Source organism: Delphinus delphis, chromosome 19 (assembly GCF_949987515.2).
Source record: "Delphinus delphis chromosome 19, mDelDel1.2, whole genome shotgun sequence".
Taxonomy (NCBI): Eukaryota; Metazoa; Chordata; class Mammalia; order Artiodactyla; family Delphinidae; genus Delphinus; species Delphinus delphis.
Window position 1 is genome coordinate 31,624,961 of NC_082701.1, and position 24,477 is coordinate 31,649,437.

At 44.7% G+C, this 24,477-nt stretch overlaps 1 non-coding gene across 1 annotated transcript; it reads left to right on the top strand.

Annotated features, from left to right (window-relative positions):
• Positions 1-23,502: 23,502 nt before the first annotated feature.
• On the top strand, positions 23,503-23,609 carry LOC132415597 (U6 spliceosomal RNA). The gene has a single exon (XR_009517319.1). It is a non-coding gene; the product is annotated as a U6 spliceosomal RNA (small nuclear RNA).
• The last annotated feature ends 868 nt before the right edge of the window (positions 23,610-24,477 follow it).

Below are 24,477 nucleotides of genomic sequence, written 5' to 3' on the forward strand. Positions count from 1 at the left end.
TTTCATTGATCTGTGTATATCCTTTAGACAATACTACACTATCTTGTTTACCCTGGCTTTATAGTAAGCCTTGAAATCAGTTACTGTGAGTCCTCCAATTTTGTTCTTCTTTTTCAAAATTCTTTTGACTGTTCTAGATCTGTTGCCTTTCCATATAAGTTTTAGAATCAACTTGTCAATTTGTACAAAAAAAAAATCCTCCTGGGTTTTGATTGGGATTGCATTGAATCAATAGATCAGTTTGAGAAGAACTGCCATCTTAACAATACTGAGTCTTTTAATCCATGAACCATCCATTTATTTAGGTCTTCTTTTTTATTTCATTAATGTTTTGTACATTTTAGCATGCTGATCTTGTACAGATTTTATTAGATTTACACCTAAATATTTTGAATTTTTGGATGCTATTGTGAATAGTTAATAGTTAATAAATTCTTAAATTTCCAATTGTTAATTGTTGCATATAGAAATAAAATTGATTTTTGGCTTTTGACCTTTTATCTTGCAATCTTATTACACTTGCTTAGCTCTAGTAGCTTATGTTGCAGATTCTTTGAGATTTTCTGTGTACACAATTATGTCATCTTTGAATAGAGTTTTATTTCTTCTTTTATAATCCATGTGACTTTTATTTCTTTTTCTTGCCTTATTGCACTAGCTAAGACCTCCAGTAAAATCTTTGATCAGATTGGTGAGGGTACACATTCTTGCCTTATTCCCAATTTATAGGAGTCAGAGTTTCCTTAGAACCATCTCACCAAACTTGTAGCGAGAGGGAAACATTCCTTAGGTCTCTTTCAGGGGAAGAATACAACTCCTACCCACTGACAACTCTATCCAAAGAAATCTAATTTCAACTTCTGGCCTTTACAACTTCAGCTTCTGTATAACTTTGAGGTAGGTAGGTGTAGGAGTCACAAAATCAGTTTCAGGATGCCTCCTTATAAGTCCTACAAATGTATACTAGCACCTTCATTTTGGAAGGAGAGAGATACTTGCCACATGTTTTTTTTTCCCTCAGCACTTTGGGGCCTCAGCCAAAACCAAAACATCCTGATATAGATGATATTACTACTTTTCTTTTACAGATGAGGGATGTTAGGCTCAGAGGTCAGATAGCTAGGAAATAGCATGATTTAAACTCAGTTCTGTCTGTCAGGTCCACTAGGCCATACCAGTACAAATAGAAAAATTCAGGCAGCATTTATCACTCCCCAAACTCACATAGAAAACCAAGAGGGCTAAGGTATTTCTAAATTTAATTTGGCCATTCTAGAAAACCATACCAAGGCTAATGGAGGAAATAGTGTTACGTTTGTCCTCCAAATGTCCATGGAATGATAATCATCCAATATCTTGAAACACGTGCTGAGTTCAGAAGCTGAGAGTCTCTCATTATCAACACTGGTCCCCTCAGGCCTTCCTTGAATTATCTAGACAGGAAATCAGGACTGACAATATGCACTCTGTTTTAGTCAAGAGATTTGACCATATGTCTCTAGGTCAAGGAGTCCAAGCCAATTTGCATCCATGGCCACTTCAGAAAACCCAGACCCCACCTGGAAATCACTTCTTGCTGAGAAGGAGGCAGGTCCTAAGCAAATGTTTAGGATTAAAATTGATCCCACTAGGATCACAACTGAAAGGAATAATACCACTTGCATTCATAATCCTTAAGCAGGGAAAGAAAACTTTTCTGGAAGTGTTTCAAAAAATGGATTTTCTTGGGAACTACCAAGTTTAAGTTAAAAAGGAGTCTCAGCAGTTCCACTCCCTTGTATATACCCAAAAGAATTGAAAACAGGAGTTAAAAAAAACTTGTACATGAACGTTCAGAGCAGCATTGTTCACAGTAGCCAAAAGATAGAAACAACCTAAAAGTCCATCAAGAGATGAATGGATAACAAAACATGGCACATCCATACAATGGAATATTATTCAGCCATAAAAAAGGAACAAAGTACCAATACACGTTACAACATGGATGAAGTTTGGAAACAGTGCGCGAAGTGAAAAAGAACAGACACAAAAGGCTACATATTCCATTTATATGAAAATTCCAGAATTGGAAAATCCATAGAGACAGAAAAAGTGTTAGTGGTTGCCAGGGGATGGGAAGTGACCGCTTACTAAATATGGGGTTTCTTTTTAAGGTAACAAAAATGTTCTGGAACTAGATTGTGGTGATATTTTTACAATTCTGTGAACGTACTAAATGGTATTGAATTGTACACTTTAAAATAGTTAGAATGGTAAATTTTATGTTATGTGTATTTTACCACAATAAAAAAAAGAGAGAGAGAGAGAAATCTTCACTATGGAGTCAGGGTGTGGTTGTCCAGCCAGATCATTTGCAAATCAGGCAAACCTCTCTTGCCTAGTTTAGACCATTGTCATATCCTCCCTGGATTATCACAGTAACCTACTTGGTCCCCTGTCCCTAGGGTTACCCTTCTCCATTCCATCTTCCACCAACTTTCTACAGTGTCAAACTGAGCACGACATTCATTTGTCTAAAATCTTTCCATCTGATTTCCTACTATGAAAGAGGAGATTCCTTCACACGGCATCTGAAGACACTTCATGACATGGCACTGACTACTTCTCTCCTTGTGTATTTTTCACAGTGGGCATGCCCAGAGGGGGCAGGGACCACGGTGGTCTCACGCAATCTTGGCATGGTCTGGCATGTGTGGTAGCTCCAGCTCTTGCTATTTCCCCAAATATCCTGTATTGTAGCCAAACCAAATTCTCCAACAAGCCAGGCCAATCCATGCATCTGAAACTTTGCATACATTGGCCTCTCCATTTAGAATGTTTTCTGACCCATCTGTCAACCTGGGCTAACGCTGATTCATCTTTCAGACTCAGTTCAAGCGTGCACTCTCTAGTGACCGTCCATCATTCGTTTCTCATGTTTCTGCAGCACCTCGCCGACCCTTTGTGGCAGGGCTTAACACTCGTCCTGGTAGGATTTATCTCCATCCTTGTCTCCCCTACCACGGGGACCATGGGGACTGAGGAGCTCATGTTAAACATCATCCTCCCCACCCTCCACATGTGATGTGGGGGGAAATAAACAAACAAGTAACTCAGTACTTTCTGTCTTGAAGGGTACACCTGGGGAATTTTTTTCTTTGCACAGGAGACTATCTGAGTTAAACTGGAGGTTGAGGACAGGGTCGCTGAAGCTCTCCGTGTCACTCTATTTACTGCTGTGGCAAAAGGCGAGAGGTGGAGTCAGGAATTGAAGCAGGCAGAAAAGGTGGGCAATTGTAAAGACACAATGGGTATTTCACCCTCTCCGAGCACCTCTCTTCCTGAAGGATCCTGCCACGCACCGGCTGAACTGACCAGAACGTGAATCTTACCTGTTTCTCTGCAAAGGCTGAATGCTGGGCGCGCTGGGTGCTCCATTCGGCGGAAGTGTGCCCTCCCACGCAGCCTGAATAGAGCCTGAAAGCGAAATTCCAGGTTTCCTGCACATCGCTGTGCCCTTATCACTTTGTCCCTTTTCCCTGCGCATGTCAGGAGGAATAATCCACTATGACCCTTCCTAATGATGGTGGTCTTTTCAGTCTGATCAAAACGTGCTGTGCCCTCTGCACCCTAGTCTGCCCCTCATGTCTGCTGCCGGGTCCCTTTGATTAATGTGCCCTGCCCTCCCCAGGGTGCGGGGAACTGGGCCCTCGGGAGAGCGCCTCTCCTGCCTAAGGCTTGGACCGTGAGTCACTCTGAACCCTGGTCTTCAAGGGTCAGTAGGGAAAGGAAAGGGAGAAATCTAGGAACAGGTTGGGCCCCAAAACAGAAGGGAGAGGAGTTGATATTGTTTTGTGCATCTGTTGAATTAGGTCACTTAGTTCTGTCTTTCCTATGAGGTGGTGGTTTTCCCTTTGACAGGTGAGGAAACTGAGATGAAGCGACTTCCCCAAGGTTACTCCCCTCCCAGTGCCAGGGCCAAAGTCCAAGCCCTGATCTGTCCGCCCCAGTGTCTGACTGCTCTCCTTCCCCCCACCCCACCGCCCTTCACCTCTGGCCGTGGGAGAGGGCTGCCCCGTGGGCTGAGGGGAGGGAGAAGCAGTAGACACTTCAGGTGCATAAAGGGGCAGGTGAATGTAGATGTGAGGGAGGATCCCATTCAAGTCCAAAAGGTCCCGTCGGCCGTGGGATTCCATGGTGCTCCTCACGTCAGGCTATCTAAGGCCCATCAGGCCCGGGGGTTTTAGAGCTGGGGATGCAGAGTACCCCGAGAAGCCCACAGAAGAGGGGGGTTGGCGAGGAGTTGGCAAAGGCAAGGCCACAACCAGTAGGTGGATGTGGATGAGGGCCAGACCCCCACTCCTGAAAATGGAGGTGGAAATCAAATCATCAGATCTGATTAAACCTTTTGATGTGCATGTATATTCATAGTGACGGAATCAAACCGGGAAGATAGGAGAGACTCTCCTGCAGAGAGAGCTTCACTGGGGGGAAAACACAGGAGGAAACAAAACTGAAAAAAAAAATCAGATCATCAGATGGGACTGTCTAGTGGGGACTGGGAAAGGCCTCAGTCTGGTGGAATAGAGGCTTGGAGACACCTCCGGGTGAAAGGGCACCTCATATCCATCCAGCCCCACCAGGAGGGAGCTCAGTGGTATCTGATGCAGGACTTGGGTTTGCATTTTCCCACTTACATTTTGGTGTCTCTGCTTCTTTTTTTAAAAATTCTATTGAAGGGCTTCCCTGGTGGCACAGTGGTTGAGAGTCTGCCTGCCAGTGCAGGGGACACGGGTTCGTGCCCTGGTCTGGGAAGATCCCACATGCCGCAGAGCGGCTGGGCCCGTGAGCCATGGCCACTGAGCCTGCGCGTCTGGAGCCTGTGCTCCGCAACGGGAGAGGCCACAACAGTGAGAAGCCTGTGTACCGCAAAAAAAAAAAAAAAAAAAAAAAAATTCTATTGAAGTATAGTCAGTTTACAATGTTGTGTTAGTTTCTGGTATACAGCAAAGGGACTCAGTTATACACATATGTACATTCTTTTTCATATTCTTTTCCATTATGGTTTATCACAAGATATTGAATATAGTTCTCTCTGCTATGCAGTAAGATTGTTTAACCATTCTATATATACTAGTTTGCATCTGCTAACCCCAAACTCCCAGTCCTTCCCTCCCCCACCCCACCCTCGGCAACCACAAGTCTGTTATCTATGTCTGTGAGTCTGTTTCTGTTTCATAGATAAGTTCATGTGTGTCATATTTTAGATTCCACATATAAGTGATATCCTATGATATTTGTCTTTCACTGTCTGACTTACTTCACTTAGTATGATAATCTCTAGGTCCATCCACATTGCTGCAAATGGCATTATTTCATTCTTTTTTATGGCTGAGTAGTATTCCTTTGTGTATATACCACATCTTCTTTATCCATTCCTCTGTCGATGGACATTTAGGTTGTTTCCATGTCTTGGCTATTGTGAATAATGCTGCCATGAACATAGGGGTGCATGTATCTTTTTGAATTATAGCTTTGTCTGAGCATATGCCCAGGAGTGGGATTCTTGGATCATACGGCAACTCTATTTTTGGTTTTTTGAGGAACCTCCATACTGTTCTCCACAGTGGCTGCACCAATTTACATTCCCACCAGCAGTGTAGGAGGGTTCCCTTTTCTCCACACCCTCTCCAGCATTTATTATTTGTAGACTTTTGAACTGATGGCCATTCTGACCGGTGTGAGGTTTGGTGCCTCTGCCTTGCTGGGTCTGTAGACATACGCACACTTTACTTACAGGAACGGAACACCGGCCAAATGCAGAACAGTGCTCACCTGCTCAGTGTCACTGATTGAATTCCTGTATTCATTCATCCATCTATTCATTCATACAGGAGACATTGGAGGGACTAGGCGATGGGAATAACCAGCCAAATAAAACCAAATCCCTCCCCAGAGGGAAGGCCACAGGCAGGGAGCAGACGTGTTTGTGAACAATTATAGCACAAGGGACCAATGACAGAGGGGGGTATGTCTGAGCCATCACAGAATGGTACGTCTGTTCCTCAGGGTTACCTCAGGGAGGTAGGAGAAAGCATCACAGAGGAGAGGGTGTTTTCTTGGGCCATCAGGGATGATAGGGATTTGCCAGATGGCAAAGAATGGTGAGGGGTTTGCGGGCAGAGCAAACAGCAGAAGGAAAATAAGAGACGTGAGAAAGTGAAGGACAGATTTGGAGAGCCATGGGAAGCTTGGGAGTAGGGCGTGGGGTATGCTGGCAACACTAGGCCTCGGTCAGCACGCCTGATGGTGCAGCAAGGTACAGAAAGGTGGAGCTAATAACAGTAGTGAAGAAAGAAAGTATTTTTATGGTAAAGTTCTGACATGATGCCTCCGTAAGGTCCAGGCCACCTTTGTGAGGTATGGGCCTCTTTTGGCTCCCCCCAAAATGCTCTAAAAGATAGCAAGTCTACTCCTCTGAATTACCAAATCCTTCCCTTCGTGCAGGGTACGGAGATCACCAACTGTGAGGTGGGGCCACCTCTGTGGAGTCCAGGTGGGCAGGAGAAGCTGCATCTATTCATGCTATTATGGCTGCTTGATCTCATCATTCTTTTTTTTTGTGGTACACGGGCCTCTCACTGTTGTGGCCTCTCCCGTTGCGGAGCACAGGCTCCGGACGCACAGGCTCAGCGGCCATGGCTCACGGGCCCAGCCGCTCCGCGGCATGTGGGATCTTCCCGGACCGGGGCACGAACCCGTGTCCCCTGCATTGGCAGGCGGACTCTCAACCACTGCGCCACCAGGGTAGCCCGATCTCATCATTCTTTGCACAGCTTCTGTGTAGGTTAATGAAAGTAACCCAACAGGGTCAGGGTGATCTTTCTTCCTGAGCTTTGCAGTTGGGCTGATCTCTGTTTCTGACCTGGTGTAGATGACAGTGTCAGTGCAGTGCCCATTCTGAGGTGAAACTTACACTCCCCTGTGGGGTGGGGCTGAAGCACCCTCTGCAGGGGCCTGAGTCTTCACCCTGGCCCTGCCTTGTTCTCGCAATCTCCTACGAGTGTCTCCTGGGAGCACTTCTTTAAATAAATTACTTGCACATGAATCTTCTTCTTAAGATCTGCTTCCTGGGAACCCGACCTAAGACATGTAGCTCAAGGAGCATGGGCGAGAAGCCTGCAACTGTAGTTGGTGCCAGCCGGGGCCACACTGGCTGGCCCTTAGCGTTGCCAGATTTAGCAAGTAAAGCTTTGAATTTCAGATAAACAGGAGGCCCAGTTAATGCGAATTTCAGATTAAAAAAACCAAACCACTTTTTAGAATAAGTATATCCCCATGCAATATTTGGGATATACTTATACTAAAAAATTATTCATTGTTTACCTGAAATTCAAATTTAACTGGGCGTTCTGTATTTTACATGGCAATCCTTAGAAAGAGCTCTCAGTACTTTTGCCTTCACGGGCCCCTTCAACTAAGGAAAAAGAATTTTAATTATATTTATGACCCTGTGGGTATAATGATGAATACAATTCAAGCTGGATTCATTATTACATATTCATTACTATTATTATCATTATTATTATTATTTATTTTTTTTGGCGGTATGCGGGCCTCTCACTGTTGTGGCCTCTCCTGTTGTGGAGCGCAGGCTCTGGACGTGCAGGCTCAGCGGCCATGGCTCGCGGGCCCAGCCGCTCCACGGCATGTGAGATCTTCCTGGACTGGGGCACAAACCTGGTCCCCCACATTGGCAGGTGGACTCTCAACCACTGCGCCACCAGGGAAGCCCCTGACCACCAATCTTAAGAAGTCTACAAATTATCTCCAAGCAGATGGAAATGGCTTATCTCTTTGGTTATTGGGGAAACACAGCAGAAAAACTTGTCCAGATGGTATGTTTGAGTCCAAATGAGAAACCCACCCGCAAAGAGCAGGGTGTGTTGCTGGTGGGAGCGCCCAGGGTTAGGGAGAGGAGGAGAAGGGATATTTGAGGAGAAGGGTGGCCATGCTGTTCAGAAATTTTTGCTTGTCCTTTTGAAATCATTTAAATAATCTGTGGTGTTCAATGGGTACTTTACCTGACGTAATTAAAAATCAGATTGCTATTTTATTTGTTTATTTATTTTCAGATTGCTATTTTAACTGAGAAAAATGGTACTTTCAACTGTTTTAGAAAGAAGAAAAGAATAAACATTATCAAAACCATCTCTTAGAAGATTAGGACAAAAAAGTCCAGGAGGAGCGGCTTCAAAGCTGTTTGTGTTTTCCCTGGCTTTGAAATACATAGACAGTCCTGATAATTTTATCTTCCTTGAAATACAGCAAATAAAGTCTATTTGCTACTCCCGGGCAATTCCATACATAAATTTAAAAAACAAAACAAAACACAAAGCACTTTAAACGAATCCTCCTGGGAGTCTCAAATCCATCATTTCTCTTCCTGTGGAGAGGGCTTATGCCACAGATCAATGCAATTCGAAAATTTTGGAGGTGATTTTGTTCTTCCCACCTTGCTATTTGATGAGTTTTCAGATGGCCATCTAAAGAACAGCTTACATGCTGTCTCTCATGGATCTCAAGGAGGCTGCAGAGGAGCTGACATGTTGAGAGATGGTTAGCAGAGATACAAATATATTTTATCTTGTTTCTTTGTCAGCTTTTAAAGTTAGTTCAAACACACTATTTAGTGAATTTATGAAAAACCTTTTTTTTTTTAACTCTGAGAATAATATTTCCACTTCTCGCCTTCACATTTAGTAGGAGAACTGCTTTAGGAAGCATCATCTTTCCCATTAAAAAAGGCTTTCTAGGCACAAACTATGCCACAAAAAGCACATGGAAAATGGGCTGATTCCCCTTAAAGTGTATTTTTGGATGTGTTAGGTTTAGAAATGGGATAAGATATCCTAATATCCCTAATTAGAGTTTTTTCAGGCAGTCAGATAAAAAGTAAGTCATTCTGTGGCCATAAAAGTCATCTACTCTTGGTAGGACTTGCATTTACAATAATTTTGTATATAATTCATTCTTTCTTTCTTTCAAAAAATCATCTGTGAAGCGCACTGTATGGTCCAGATCCTGTGCCAAACTTAGCAATACTGAGATTAAAGATATGGTTCCTGCCAGTGAGTTGCTCATAATCCAACATGGAAGACGGACACAGAGAAAAAAATTAAACAGTTGCCGCACAGTGGAGCAAGCGTGTCCGTAGACCCCGAAGTTACCTCTTGAGACTGAAGGCACACATCATCGAGATGGATTGGCGGTCTGGTTGACGGATGGATACCCAAGCCTCCTTCCTAAAAGAGACATTATCAATATGGCTAACCAAATGGTATAGCAAAAGAGCAAATGGGCAGATTAGGTAGAAGTTAGCTAAATCTCCTATGTTCTGCCAAAGAGGCTAAATTTCTATCTCAAAGCTTCCCTGAAGAGCAGACACAACACACTGATAGAGCTGCCATAGCTTCCTTTTCCAGGCCACAGATATTAGATCGTTTGCCTTTACCTGCCACTGCCACCTTTTATATACATATACACACACCACAGGGAGATACGGCAACCCCCAAAGCCCTGCAAGTGAAAGAGCCATACGTTCAGTTCACATGTTACAGAGTTTCCATGATCCCTAACTGCATTAGTTAGGATGTTTTTGGCTGCAGGTAACTTAATATCTAATTAATGTGGCTTAAACAATAGGGGTTTCTATCCCTGCTTCCAGCTTGGCCCTGCAACTCAGTGGTGTCGGAGCTTGGTTGGGTTACCCTCGAGAGATTCTCTTGGCCTTCCCTTTGTGGTGAGAGGTTGATTGACACGCCTCCAAACATCACTTGCTCCCCTAACAATGAAATCTAAAAGCAGGAAGGAAGGAGTGAAGGTTTCTCCTAGTCCTTCTCTCCTTGTATTAGGGGGAAATCTCTCTCAGAAGCCCTCAGCCGACTCCTTCTTAAGTACTGTTGGCCAGAAAGTGGGTCATATGTCCATCCTTAAACCAATCACTAGCACAGGAGAACGTGTTACATTGGTTAGCTTGGACCAATCCATCGTTCACTCTCTGGGGCTGGGGAGGGTTCCACCTTGCCAAAACACATTGCTACCTGTACTGGAACTAAATTAAGCTTCTGTTGGCATGGAAGAAAGCAGAGTGTGGGGGGCAGTGAGGAACAACTTATAGGCAAGCCACCAGCCACATTGACCTTTTTGGTGAAAAGCAACTTTTCATTTTTCCATAGGATCACCCTGGGGCGGGGTGAGTGTGGGGTGATCAGAGAATCCAGCCATCCCACTAGTGTTGCTGTTTTTCTCCCCAGAGTTGGAGGCGTTATTGGCTTGTGCAGGTGGTCCTAGAGATCTTCAAGGTCATCACTGAAGACCAACTCAGACATCCAAGTCGAGTGCTTGAGAGCCCTGATCTCAATAACTGTAGACAGGAACCATCGTTCACCACTGTTCTTAGTAGGTCACATTTGTGCCCCAGATTTATGAAGCTTGATTTATAACCCTTAAGCCACAAAGCTTATGTTACTCCTCCTATCTCTTCATGTATGCAGTGTCTTAGGGAGCCAGCAGGAACCCATGAAACTACAGAGCAGACATACTGTGATCTGGTGTTTCCAAAAAAGAAGACTTAGGTAGTTCAAACCTTGCTTCAAAGAGAAAAATTTGAAAGACTTGATTGTATGGTTTCCCTTTCTGTGAAATGCAGGAAGCACTCAAAAGGTACTGAGAGAAGAATTCCTAGGCAATATTTTGAATGTGGGAAACCCTTTGGCCCTACAATTGCTTGCTTAGGGACACGGCCTCAATGAGGTCAAGGCTGTGGTCTGATTCCTCTGTGAGTCTAGTCTCTTCACACAGAGATGACTTGGGTTCCAGGGCAAACATCACACCCATGGGCTGGGTCAGCCATCTCACAAATACAGCTAATCCATTTGTGTACAACCATGGCCTTAATTCTCCACATCTGCCTTTACCTACAGCACTGATAATATGACTTCACAGTTTCTCCCATCAAGGGGTGGAGATGATTGCCTCAGTCCTTGAATCCAGGCTGACCTCGTGACTTGCTTTGGTTGGTAGAAGGTAGTAAAAGTGACACTGAGCCAGTTCTGTGCCTAGGCTTCAAAGCCTTTCCCACTTCTGCTCATTCTCTGAGAATAAGCCTGGGCTAGCCTGCTGGATGATGAGAGATTCGTGACTCAGTCACCCCCATTGCTGCAGCCAAAAGCCAGCAATGTGAGGGAAGCCATCCTAGACCAGCCGGGCCCAGCCATTCTACCAGCTGACAAGAGAGGCATGAGCAAGGCAAGCCATGATCAGCCTAGGCTAGTTTGGGATGGTTTGTTACACAGCAATCGCTAACAGATACCCCATCAGTTATGGAGGTGACTTGAGCCTCTGCCCAACTCATCCTTACTTTGAAAGAAAGTGCCTGTGATACCAGGAGCTGGGCACACCCTCTCCTCTGTGTCAGGACAGCATGTGGCGAAGAGCCCTGCTCAAAGTCTTGCAGGTGACGTTGGGGTTTCTTATGCCTTTATGAATCCCACAAGCTCTAAAGAAATCCATGTCTCCAACCTGGATTAACTTCTTAGTGCCAGTGAACACATGCTGTTAAATCTGTTCATGGCTAGCTGATTAGGGTCAAAGGCTGAATGTGAAGAGATTAATCCTTGAGTTCAGGGTGGGATGCTGTTCAGGGGAAAGTCTCACTCCTCTAGGGCTCTGTGATTCATCTTGTCAAGACTCTAGACACCTCTTAGCATCTGACTTTTCAAGCCATCTCAGAAATCTTGATCCAAGTCCAAACTAAGATATGAAGCCCCATCCAGCCTACAGAGAGGCACTTCCATGGGCGAGGTAGCAACACTGCCTTCTCTGCCATGCAGGTAGCAACCCAGACACCCCAACAGACTCACCACCTGTGGGTGTTCCGGCAGCTGCTTTGGCACACTCTTATTTTACGCTTTCCAGCCCACCAAGTATTTCCCCTATTCCTGATGCCAGCTTTGCCCAGGCTAGGGAATGGTGGTCCCTAACTTGTACATCTCAGAATGGGCATGGAGGTGAAGAAGAGCCTTTATCAGAAAACCACACCATCCCTCTTTTAAAGGGAAGTTCCAAGAGAAGCAGGAGGCAATAAATCAGCTTTTGAGAAGCAGAGCTTTATTTATTTTTTTAAATTTATTTATTTTTATTTTATTATTTACTTTTGGCTGCGTTGGGTCTTCGTTGCTGCACGCAGGCTTCCTCTAGTTGCGGAGAGCGGGGGCTACTCTTCATGGCGGTGCGCGGGCTTCTCATTGCGGTGGCTTGTCTTTGTTGTGGAGCACGGGCTCAAGGCACGTGGGCTTCAGTAGTTGTGGCACGTGGGCTCAGTAGTTGCGGATCGCCGCTCTAGAGCACAGCCTCAGTAGTTGTGGCACGTGGGCTCAATAGTTGCGGCTCGCCAGCTATAGAGCGCAGGCTCAGTAGTTGTGGCGCAGGGGCTTAGTGGCTCCACGGCATGTGGGATCTTCCCGGACCAGGGCTCAAACCCATGTCCCCTGCATTGGCAGGCAGATTATTAACCACTGAGTCACCAGGGAAGTCCCAAGCCGAGATTTTGAGTGTGCTTTGGTCCAAATCAACTTTTTATCATTAACTAGCCCCCAGATTATAGCCTGGAGATCTAGAAATCCATTTACGGAAAAGCTCAGGTAGGGAAACTGTCAAGATAAAAACGAACTATCTAGTCTGTGGGACTTTCGGTGGTTTTCCCTGCTTCCCCTCACCCCTTCCCCCCACCATCAACTTGTACAATTTTCTTGTTCACATCCAGTATCAAGTTCAAGGAGTTCCTTTCTTCCCTCTTCTACCTTTGTTTCCCACCTCCTCCCTTCCCCCGCTGAAGTCCTGAGTAAAAATTTGTGAGGGGCCCTTGAATGGTTAGGTCTATGCCAGTGTGAGAAGGATTTTTTTCCCCTCGTGAAAGGGGCCCTTGAAAAAGTTTTGCTCTCTCCCGGGGAGCCAGCTGGGACTGCCTGGGTTTCCTGGAGAAGGTGGCCATTCTGCCAGACTCTGAAGTGTGAAGCAGACAGTCAGTGTGCCCTGGGCTCCTGGATAATGGGGACCCTGTTCTGCTAAGTACACAGCCCTGAGGTCTGAATCTCACAAGAAGCCTAGAATTCCTGCACAGAGGTGAGACTGAGGATAACCTCCCCCTGCATTCAGGAAATGGATTATTCAGCCCTCTAATTCAGAAAGTATGGAGCATTTAAACTGAACATTAACTTTTATGCCCAGTTTGGCAGCAGGAGTTGGGCATTGACAGTTACCTTTTTCTTCCTTTTTTGCTAAAGCATGGGAAGTTTGGGGGCTGGAGGATACTTATTTTGTGATACGTCTGACTCCAAAGGTAACAGTCAGAAACCTAGTACTATGTGCCGCTCCAGCTAAAAATGAAATTAAATGAGAAAACTCCACGCAGGAGCCCAGTCCCTTGTGCGCTTCGGTCGCGGTGCCAGGGAGGCTGGAACTGTCTCATGCGGCAGCTACTTGCAGTAAAATGAGCAAGGGATTCAGTTCTGAGTTTGAAATCTGGCTCTGCTCCCCCTACTGGCTGTGCCGTTCCGGGAAGATGACCTAATCTATGTCCTCGTCACTTTCTAGGAAAATGAAGTTAATTATACGTCCAGGGTGTTGATTAAATATGAGATGGCGTGATGCTTTGTTAAGTAAAATCTATTTCAGACACAAACACCAGCAGCTAGGATTACATTTGACGATTATATCAGTCTGAATAGACTGGGTTATGTGTTCAGAAATAACTTCGAAATCTCAGGGGTTTGCAAGATTCAGTTTCTGCTCACACAAGCGGTCCATGGTGAAGGGGCTACAGCTCCGTCCCATGTGCCCTTCACCTTGCGACCTGGACTGTTAGAGCATCTCCTATGCAGGGCATTGCTGGGCTCATGGCATCAGAAAAGAGAAAATGGTGGAATAACACAGTGGTTCTCAAAGCTTCTCTTGAAGTGGCAGAGGTCTCTTCTGCTAGGTTTTCATTGGTCAAATCCAGTCATATGGCCAAGCCTGTCCTCAGTGAAGTGGGACTATGTAATTCTCCCACAGGGACAGACAGAACAGTGTAATCTATCACTGCTGCATGAAACAGAAAATCCCAAATACCAGAGGCAGATAGGGAAGCTGTTCCTCGCTCTTGTAAAATAAGCCCCAAAATAGACTGTTTGGGGTTAACAACGAAGCTCCCCAGTCACTGGGGACCCACACTTTCTACATTTCTGTCCTATCATCCTTAGCTGGCGTGTTGTTTTCAAATAATAGGAGAGAAACGTGTGTTCTTTTAGGAATGAAAGGGAAGGGTGGGCCCCCATATTTAGGAGAGGGCAGGAGAATTCCTTAGCTGAGCAAGTGGGAAACAGAATGAATGGGAACTTGACTCAACCAGTTGGCCAGGGAACAGAAAAAGAGGAAACAGCAACGTAAAAAAAAAAAACCAAAAAAACCAAAAATCAACATAAAATGAAAGCGATGAAAGCACACAGATGGACCTAGATGCCAAACAGGTCCACACTGAAGAGAACGCAGAAGTGAGCTCAGCGCTCAGAAGGGACCGGCAGCCGGAGCGAGATCGCACCTTTGTTGTTAAAACTGGCAAGATTCGGGGGTCACTTGGTCTTTGTCCTTGCCGAGGTCTCTTGTGGATGCATGTGTTGTTTTGTCAGAGTCTTTCTCAAGTTTTTCACGGATGGGATGTGAATGATACACTGGACTTTCGCGCATCTGCACACACCTTTTGTTCTCAGCTTCCTGTGTCTTCCTAAATATCCTTATTCATTTTGGCCAAAGTGGGTGCCTGCCTCTATTTCACTTGCATGCGTTCTGTTGTTCTGATGGACCTTCCCAGGAGGGCCCAGGAACGCAGCCCACAGCTCCAGCTTGGGCCTGGCCTCTGAGGGGTCATGTGTGAACAGTGGTGTGGGAATCCTCCCATCTCTGAAGGAGGCCTGAGGGTGGGGGGGCTCCCCGCCCCCCACGCTCTGCTCTCTGGCCTCCTACCCAGTCCCAGGGAGAAAGTCCTCTTCCACTTCTCTCAAAAGCTAGAGCCTCACCTGCAGGAAATCCTGCCTCAGGAATGCAGATAGACTGGATAAGGCACAGCAGGGGGACGGCCCTGTCCAGGCGCCCCCTACACAGGGACATTTTTGAACAGGCAAGTGTTTTGTCCCTTCAGTGTGCACGTAGAAGCAGGGCCCAGATGTCCTGTGGCTCCTACAAAGAGGTGGATCAGAGCTGTTCTTACTTCTTGAGGCAGCTTGCGGAGAATCCCCATGGCCACCCCCAGGCTGGGCAGGCCGACTCCCAGACACCAGCCCAAGCCTGCACCTCTGCGCTCAGGCCATGGCTGTTCCTTCCCCTTCTCTGGAAAGTATGATCAGTGAAGGTGACCCCATGGCTACCAGGACGGTGCCAGCTCAGCCCGAGGGCAGGCCTGCCTGGGGCGGCTCTTGTGTGGCCCTCAGTTCCCGTGGGGACCAGGGAAGGGGTCCAGTGTCCCCAGTAGTCGGGTTGGAGCCTGGAGACGCCCTGTTCCATCCTCACACAGCAGCCCTTGTTAAGGTGGGTCTGCACAGGCCTGGCTGGGCACACACTGGTCGAGCAGGAAGAGGAAACTTACAGTTTGATGAGTCCCCGGACAGAGGGTTGTACTTTATCTTCGGAAGGATTATGCAGGCAGCCCTGTCCTGCAGTATGGTCTTTTTAGGGCCATGCTCGCTGGAGCAGAGAAACTGAAAGTGTCTAGCAGATGTGGTACCACTCCAAGTGCATGTGGCCTGTGGGCCTTACTTGAAATTCCAGCAGTGAAAGTAAAGGTGAAATGCGCCTGGAGGCCCAGCACTGACTGAACTGAACACCATCATTAGAGACATCTAGGTTCAAATCTCAGACCGCTGCCCACTGTACAAAGTCACAACAGCACATTTCTGCTAGGACCAGTCCTTGGCTGTTCTGCCTCAATCCCAACCCAAAGTCTCTACTTCCCTAGAAATGTCAGAAGGCTCCCCGTGCTTCTTGCTGACCCTTCTTTCAGATAAGGAGGTCATTGTTTCTGGGTCCCCCACTCCTCAGCCTTCTGTCAGAAAGAAGCTCAGGATTCCCTTGCTCTGGCCCTTTCCCAAGAACTGAGGCAGGAACTCCCTGGAAAGCAACTCTGCAGGGGGATCCCTACACCAGAGCCTAGGGACCTGCTGCAGATGTGGGTGGGCTGGTTGAGCGCATGGGCCGCGGATGAGTTTTCCGCGCCATGGGACAAATCATCACGAACTTAATGCCTTGAAATAATACACTGTCATCTCACAGCGCCTGTGGGTCAGGAGCCAGGCGTGGCTTACCTGGGTCTGCCCAGGGTCTCACAAGGCTGCAGTCGAGGTGTCCCTACCAAGCTGCGTTCTCGTGTGGAGACTCAACCAGGAAATAATTTGCTCCCCAACTCATGCGGGTTGTTGGCAGAATTCATTTCCTTGTAGCTGTATGAGCGAGGGCCCCAGCCAATTACTGGCTGTCGACTGAAGGTTGCCCTGAAGTCCCAGAGGCCACCCAAAGCTCCCTGCCACGTGGTCCTCTCCACAGGCTCTTCACAGCAGGGTGCTTGTTCTGTGAGGCCATCAGGAGAATCTTGCTCCGGTTGGCTAAGACGGAGTTATATATTATTGAATAAATAGCATAACCTTGGGAGTGACATCCATCACCCTTGCATTTTCTATGCATTGGAAGCAAGTCCCAGTTTCTGCCCAAACTCAGGGGGACGGGATAATGCAAGGACATGACTCATTGGAGGTGACCATAGGGTGGGTCCACACCGCTGCCCCCAAACCTGCCTGTGTTTGTATCTTACCTCCTCCACTAACAACTTAGGTGACCTTGAGCTAGTTACTTAGCTTCTCAGCCCAGGTCCCTCATTTGTAAAATGAGGGCAAAACCCATAGGATTCTTGGGAAGATCAAATAAAATGTTCCATCTCAAGTATTTCACAGAGTGCCTGGCACATAATAAACACTCAGATGTTAGCTATGATGACGGTGGTGGTGATTAATATTAATAGTACTGGCACTGATTCCCAGGTCTGTCTTGGATATTAAGAAGCAGAAATGTAACTCTGACTATGGCTACTTCTACCCTGGTTACAAAACCCTCTGCGAAGGCCAGATCCACATCCTTGGCTGTTCCAGAAATCTTTTTTTTTTATTATTGTTTTTTATTTATTTATTTTTTTTGGCTGCGTTCGGTCTTCATTGCTGCGCACGGGCTTTCTCTAGTTGCAGCAAGCGGGGGCTACATGGGCTTCTCATTGCGGTGGCTTCTCTTGTTGCGGAGCACAGACTTTAGGCGCACGGGCTTCAGTGGTTGTGGCATGCGGGCTCAGTGGTTGTGGTTTGCAGGCTCTAGAGCGCAGGCTCAGCAGTTGTGGCGCACGGGCTTAGTTGCTCTGCGGCACGTGGGATCTTCCCAGACCAGGGCTCGAACCCGTGTCCCCTGCATTGGCAGGCGGATTCTTAACCACTGCACCCCCAGAGATCAGTTTCAACCTCAGCTAGGAGCTGGGACATCATGGGATGCCAGGCAACAGCGCCAGCTTCCCAGCCACTGGAAGTCTGTTAAGTGATGAGTATGCTTAGGAAAGGCAAGAGGTTCTTCTCATCTGTTTTGAGTCGCAGGGCAGCTGAGATTGAGGGGCAAGTGTCCTCTCTGGACCCTGTGGGACAGGCCACATTAAGCATGCCTTCCAGCTGGCTATGATTGGTGCCTCACCTATATCCTATATAGGTGATCTCTCCCATATCCTATTCATCCCTGCATCTATAACTCTATTACCTGTTCACACAGAATAACGAGCCATGTTTATTATCACTAAAAATCTCATAAATTCCACAAGAAATTTAAAATATCAAGTAAAATACACACTCAACCCCAGCATCACTGTAACAACAACCTAAACACACAACCATCAAATACACAAGCCAAAGAGAATAGGTTACAATAACTCACACCAATACTAACAATAATTACCCGCGATGAATGTTTCAAGTTTAGCAATACTGTGATCTGGACATTGGCTCACGGAAGGATGGACTCTCCTGGCCGGGTGCCTTCCTTAGTAGTGCCTCATGGGAACTCAGCTGTTCTGGTGATGCAGTCATGTGACCCCTCATTTGCACACCATTGTTCTGAAGGGTGCTTGGAAGCCTAACTCAACATTAGCCTCTCAACTCTATGATGTCCCTGTGCAAGAAACACAGGCTGGACACTCAGTACCTCTGAATTTTTTTGTAGGGAAATTTGGGAAACTTTGAGTTATTTGTTTCTCAGGGAGCTACAAATATTTTTCTAATTATTTTCATTTTTGGAACAGCTGCACCACCACTGGAACTTGAGGGGGTGGCTGTTTTGAAACTCACAGGCTTAGGACAAAACCCATCTTGCTTTATTTCAAAGAAAGAAATGATCTTTCAATAATATCCAGGAGAATTGGATGGGAGATAGTCATCAGTTTTTTTTGAATCTGTAGGCAGCTCTCTTGTGTGAAGGACCAAGGGTCTTCAGTCTACTTAGCTTTCCATTTGGGGAAATTTCCCCCAGAGGATTTTCTTTAGATCCTTAAAGCTCTATGTTTATGAGGCGTGGCATCATATACTAAATAAGCCAGGATACACAGATGAGGGCTGCAGCTTGGGTTTCTCCTTCTTTCATTCTGTTGTTTAACAAAAGTTACGGGCACTTCCCATGTTTCTGGCCATGTGCTAGCCTTTGGGGATAAAATCACAAAGCCATGGTGGAAATAAACATGGCTCCTCTTCTACCTGTTCACTCTCAGAGGATATAGACACGTCATTCCCAATACGGTGTGACGAGAGGTAAACTTGGCATCCCACAGAGCACTAGACAAGCAGAGGGAAGGGAGGGACACAAAACACAGCTTGGAAGGAGGACAAAGTGAGGCTTTCCACAGCAAGCAAGTTCAGGAGGATAATAGGCACGTAGGGGTGGAGTCTGAGGCAGTATTTCCTGGCAGAGGGAACAAAGTGGAAAGTCTCTTAAGCCTGAGAAAGCAAGACATGCGTGAACTAGAGGAAGTTCTGAGTAGCTGGAGAACAGAGATGCAGAGTGGAGAGGGAATGCTGTGGAGGGCCGCACAGGGGCCACCTCACCGTCCTTTCTTGGAAAGCTACGGCAAACTGCAGCCTCTGAAAAGCCATAAGAAAAATAAGGCCATCCGGCAATTGTGAAGAGCCCGGATTGAGCGTTAAGGTTAAAGTTCAGTGTTAAAGCAGAAAGTTCCTTTATTTTTACATCACTGAGCTTTAAATTTTTCTTTTATATACTTGTTTTAACAGATTCAAACAATACAAAACAACATGAATTAAAAAGAGAATGTGCCCTGTCCCCTGCCAATCCTATTCTCCAACATAAATCCCTGTTAGCAATTGACTGTCTTTCCTAACAGACCTTTTTCTATGCATATACCAACATATATCTGTATATCATTGTCGATGTTATTATTATTGTATAAGCATTATTTATTATTACTATTATTATTATTATATGAGCACTGTTCTAAGCCCTTTATATGCATTCTCATTTCATCCTGACATCAGCACTAAGAGGTAATTATCCCCATTTCAGAGACAAGGAAACCAACACACAGAGAGATTAGGTAACTTGCCTATGGTTATGCAAGTGGTAAAAGGCAGAAGTAGGATACAACCAGACAGTGCTAAAAAGTTTGTGCATCTAACCATTATGCTCTAGTATGAATTTGCACACACACACACACACACACACACACACACAATGTTTGCTATTTTATCAGGTTGGGATCATAGTACCCATACTGATTATTCTCACTAAAATACATCATAATTTAAAATTGAGCAAAAGATTTGAATCGACATTTCCTAAAAGAATATCCAATAGGCACATGAAAAGATGTCATTGGTCATTAGAGAAATGCAAATCAAAATCACAATGAGATACCACTTCACTCCCACTAGGATGGCTATAATTTTTTTTTTTTTTGCGGTACGCGGGCCTCGCACTGTTGTGGCTTCTCCCGTTGCGGAGCACAGGCTCCGGACGCACAGGCTCGGCGGCCATGGCTCAGGGGCCCAGCCGCTCCGTGGCACGTGGTATCTTCCCGGACCGGGGCACGAACCCGTGTCCCCTGCATCGGCAGGCGGACTCTCAACCACTGCGCCACCAGGGAAGCCCTATAATTTTTTTTTAATGGAAAATAACAAGTGTTGGCAAGGATGAGGAGAAACTGGACCACTTGTATGTTGCTGATGGCAATGGAAAATGGTGCAGCCACTGTGGAAAATAACTTGGCAGTTCCTCAAAAAAGTTAAACATTAGATTTACCGTATGACCCAGCAATTCCACTTCCAGTGTATATCAAAAAAGAATTGCAAAGAGGTACTAAAACAAATGCAGGTACATACATGATCATAGCAGCACTATTCACATAATTTAGATAGACTATTCAGTTGGTGTCCTCAGAAAAGGTTTGCAATGGAAAAAGTGGGACAAGATTAGCCCGAGAATAAATGCTGCTTTGGTTCACCTGACGAAGCTTAAAAACAAACCTAAAAGAATCAAACTGTGTCTAAGTAACTTAGTCATATCTCAGAACAAAGGTCAAGAAAATTGATAGGAATAGAAAAATAGGTAGTGGACTTCCCTGGTGGCGCAGTGGTTAAGAATCCACCTGCCAGTGCAGGGGACACCGGTTCGATCCCTGGTCCGGGAAGATCCCACGTGCTGTGGAGCAACTAAGCCCGTGCGCCACAGCTGCTGAGCCTGTGCTCTGGAGCCTGCAAGCCACGACTACTGAGCCCACATGCCACAACTACTGAAGCCCACGTGCCTAGAGCCCGTGCTCCTCAACAAGGGAAGCTACTGCAATGAGAAGTCTGCACATGGCAACAAAGAGTAGCCCCTGCTCTCCTCAACTAGAGAAAGCCTGCACGCAGCAACAAAGACGCAATGCAGCCATAAATAAATAAATAAATAAGAAAAAGAAAAATGGGTAGTAATTTTTCATTACATTCTTGGTATTATGATTGATGTAGCATGGGGACTGGGCTTTTAAAAGTCTTTTGCTACAGAGTGTTGAATTTTTTTCTGTCAGACAGTTAAATTGTTGATGGGTCACCTTGGCCTTGTTGAAGCTTGGTTTGAGTCTTTGCTAAGGTGGGTCAGTTTTGGTTTGACCCTTAATCCTACAGCATGGTGCTTACTCCTGGAGCATGGTTCTTATTCCTAAAACACAGTCTTCCTGGGGTCTCCACTGAATGCCCTGTGTTTCTCCACTCTGGCTGGGTCAGAACTCCAATACTGGGTTGCCCCAGTATCCTGAAGTCTCTGAAATCTCTGTTGAACTCTCAGCCCCTCAGCAGCTATTTTCTACCAGACCTTGTGAACGATCACCCCGGGCATAGGCAGCTTAACAGTTGTCTAGGTCCCTGAAGGGAACCCCTTTGCAGATTTCTGGGGTCTGTTTCTGCAGTTTTCTCCACTCCATACCCTGTGAGTTCCCACCCCCTTAGCAGCTCTGAACTCTGGTCAGTTTCCTCCATGAGGCCTCTGCTTTTCTACCCAGTGCAACTGCTGTTATATGCTTGGGCTCCACCTAACCCTCTGAAACTTGGAAACCACCTTCCCTGCAAGAAAGCTGGGATGAATATGGGGTTTGCCTCTTGTGTTACCCTTCTCTCAAGGTAGCAGCTCAGCACTTGCCCAAGGCCTGAAATCACTTGTTTCATATCTTTTGTTTGCTTTTATAGTTATTCATAAGGAGAAGTTAAGGCTGATCACAGCTACTGAGTCATGGCTGGAACTAGAAAATCCATAATATATTTTTATTCATTTATTTTTATTGAGGTAAAATTCACATAAAATTAACATACACCACAGCAAGATCTTTTTTTGACTCACCTCCTAGATTAACGGAAATAAAAACAAAAATAAACAAATGGGATTTAATTAAACGTAAAAGCTTTTGCACAGCAAAGGAAACCATAAACAAGACAAAAAGACAACCTTCAGAATGGGAGAAAACTTTTGCAAATGAAACAATAGACAAAGGATTAATCTCCAAAACATACAAGCAGCTCATGGAGCTCAATATCCAAAAAACAAACAATCCAGTTAAAAAATGGGCAGAAGATCTAAATAGACATTTCACCAAGGAAGACATACAGATGGCCAAGAGGCGCATGAAAAGATGCACAACATCACTAATTATTAGAGAAATGCAAATCAAAACTACAATGAGGTATCAACTCACGCCAGTCAGAATGGCCATCATCAAAAAATCTAGAAACAATAAATGCTGGAAAGGATGTGGTGAAAAGGGAACTCTCCCGCACTGTTGATGGGAATGTAAATTGATACAACCACTATGGAAAACAGTATAGAGGTTCCTTAAAAAATCTAAAAATAGAACTACCATATGACCCAGTGATCCCACTACTGGGCATATACCCTGAGAAAACCAAAAAGAGACATGTACCACAATGTTCACTGCAGCACTATTTACAATAGCCAGGACAAGGAACCAACTTAAATGTCCATCAACCGATGAATGGATAAAGAAGATGTGGCCCATATATACAATGGAATATTACTCAGCCATAAAAAGAAATGAAATTGAGTTATTTGTAGTGAGGTGGATGTACATAGAGTCTGTCATACAGAGTGAAGTAAGTCAGAAAGAGAAAAACAAATACCATATTCTAACTCATATATGTGGAATCTAAAAAAAAAAAAAAGGTACTGATGAACCTAGTTGCAGGGCAGGAATAAAGGTGTAGACATAGAGAATGGACTTGAGGACACAGGGTGGGAGGGGGAAGCTGGGGCAAAGTGAGAGTAGCATCGACATATATACACTACCAAATGTAAAATAGTTAGCTAGTGGGAAGCATCAGCATAGCACAGGGAGGTCAGCTCGGTGCTTTGTGATGACCAGAGGGGTGGGTTAGGGAGGGTGGGAGGGAGGCTCAAGAGGGAGGGGATATGGGGACATGTGTATGCATATGGCTGATTCGCTTTGTTGTTCAATAGAAATTAACACAGTATTGTGCAGCAATTATATTCCAATAAAGATCTATTAAAAAATTAATATTTTAAAGTGAACAATTCATTTTGACTCTAGTTTACAGCAGTAAGTTCAATGACTTACAGGAAATCAAAAAATTCTTTGAAGAACAAAACTTTCTAAGACTGAACCAAGAAGAAGTGAAAAATCTGAATCACCCCATATTCTGTTAAAGAAATTGAATTCGTAATTTAAAACCTTCCCACAAAGAAAACTCCAGGCCTATGTGGCTTAACTGGTGAATTCTATTAAAAAATTTAAAAAGAAAATTCCAATTTTATACAAATGTTTTCAGAGAACAAAGGAAGAAAAACAATTCCAAACCAGCATAACATAAACCTAATATCAAAATCTGACAAAGGGTGTTCGTTTTGGCAGCACATATACTAAAATTGTAATGATACAGAGCAGATCAGTATGGCCCCTGCACAAGGATGATACACAGATTCTTAAAGTGTTCCATATTTTTCTCTCACTTCTTCCATTGGTTGGAGGAAAAACAAGCCATGGCTCCCCACTCAGCCCTCCCTCCCTCTCCCTTCAACAGTTTCTCCTTGGGAAAAATCAACATGTATGAATAAAGACACCAATTGAATGGCAAAAAATAAAAATCTGACATAAGGCATTATAAGAAAATTTCAAGCCCAAATCACTTATGAATATAGACATTAACATCCTAAACAAAATATTAGCATATTAAATCTGCCAATTCATAAAAAACAATACATCATGACTAAATGTGGTTTATCCCAGGAATGCAAGGCTAGTTTCATATGCAAAAACCAATCAATGTAATTCACAATGTTAATAGAATAGAGGAGAACAACTGTCTGAACATCTCAATAGATTCAAGAAAAGCATATAACAAAATCAAACTGATTCATGATTTTTTTAAAAAGAGAAAGAAAACTCTCAGCAAACAAGGGATAACATGAAACTTGCTCAATCTAATAAAAAATATCTATGAAAATCTACAGCTAACATCATACCTAGTGGTGAAAGACTGAACACCTTCCCCTAAAATTCATAACAAAACAAGGATTCTTACCACAACTCTTCAACATAGATTCAGGGATCTTAACCAATGTAACAAGGCAAGAAAAAAAATAAAATATATAAAAATTGATATTGAAGAATAAAACTACTTGCAGATAACATGATTTAATGCATGGAAAATTCAAAGGAATCTATAAAACCACTACTATAACTAATGGGAGGATTTGCATAATAAAAAGACAATGTAAAAAAATCAATTGCATTTCTATATATTAGCAATGAATAATTGAAAAATAAAATTTTAAAAGAACTTCTACAAAAATACCAAAAAATGTTAAATA